Below are 1,086 nucleotides of genomic sequence, written 5' to 3'. Positions count from 1 at the left end.
CGTCAAGCTTCATCTAATAGTGGATCAGAAGAGGTAAGCTTCCATTATGTGCTATTATTTTAAAAGTAAACATGATGACTAATCATTTAACTAGTGAATGCATCTGGCATCATTACAGCTCACTGCAATCTCAAACTCCTGAGTTCAAGCAATTCTCTTGCCTCAGCCTCCTGAGTAGCTAGGACTATAGGCACACACCACCATGCCTAGATAATTTTTTAAAGACTTTTTGTGAAGATGGGGTCTTGCTGTGTTGCTCAGGCTGGTCTTGAACTCCTGGGCTCAAGCAATCCTCCTGCCTCAGCCTCCTAAAGTGCTGGGATTATAGGCTTGAGCCACCGTGCCAGGCTAAGCCTTTAATCTTTAACATTTATTTTTCTGTGACCACCTGAGGTTATTATACCGCTTCTTTATCTCCCATAACCCCTCTCTCATTTATATTTTTAAACTTTAAAGATATACTTAGTCATAATATCAGAAGATCGTAGTAACTTGGGAAACAGGGGTATTGGGACTGATTTTGGAGTGATTCTGCTTGTTTGTGTTAATAGCTATTCCTACTATTCATCTGCATATGAAATTTACTTCATCTATAACATTCAACTAGAAACCACTATAATTTCTTAAAGATCTTGACTCAGAAAGTATTAAGATTATTTCAAATTCTCAATTCATGTATATTTAATTGGTTTATATTTTTTCCCTTTCATTCTTTAGAAACATTATTTCATTGTCTTATCTCTTATTTTTCTATTTGTCATTGGTATTCTGCACATTCACCTTGTGTCTAATTTGGATTTGTTACGTGTTTTTCCCACAAGATTCATACATCTTTGATGTGAAGATTCATATCTTTTATTAGTCTATCTTTTATTTTGAAAATGTAGTCATAAGGTCTACTTGTTAACCTTATAGTACATGATCTCTACATTCAGGATCTTTAAAGGAGATACTGAATGTAGAGATCATGTACTATAAGGTTAACAAGTAGACCTTATAGTACATGATCTCTACATTCAGGATCTTTAAAGGAGATACTTTATTGCCAAAAGCAGGAGGATTTAGTAGAACTCAGATTCCTCAAAG

General features: G+C 34.8%; 1 protein-coding gene across 1 annotated transcript in view; it reads left to right on the top strand.

Moving 5' to 3' along the window:
- The window catches only part of CHD1 (chromodomain helicase DNA binding protein 1), a 95,252-nt gene that overhangs the window by 26,820 nt on the left and 67,346 nt on the right, over positions 1–1,086 (top strand). The gene's annotated exons all lie outside the window — the stretch shown is intronic.

The sequence above is a fragment of the Propithecus coquereli genome, unplaced genomic scaffold (assembly GCF_000956105.1).
Source record: "Propithecus coquereli isolate 6110/MARCELLA unplaced genomic scaffold, Pcoq_1.0 Scaffold135, whole genome shotgun sequence".
NCBI classification, from domain to species: domain Eukaryota; kingdom Metazoa; phylum Chordata; class Mammalia; order Primates; family Indriidae; genus Propithecus; species Propithecus coquereli.
This window is presented reverse-complemented; position numbering and strand designations above follow the sequence as displayed.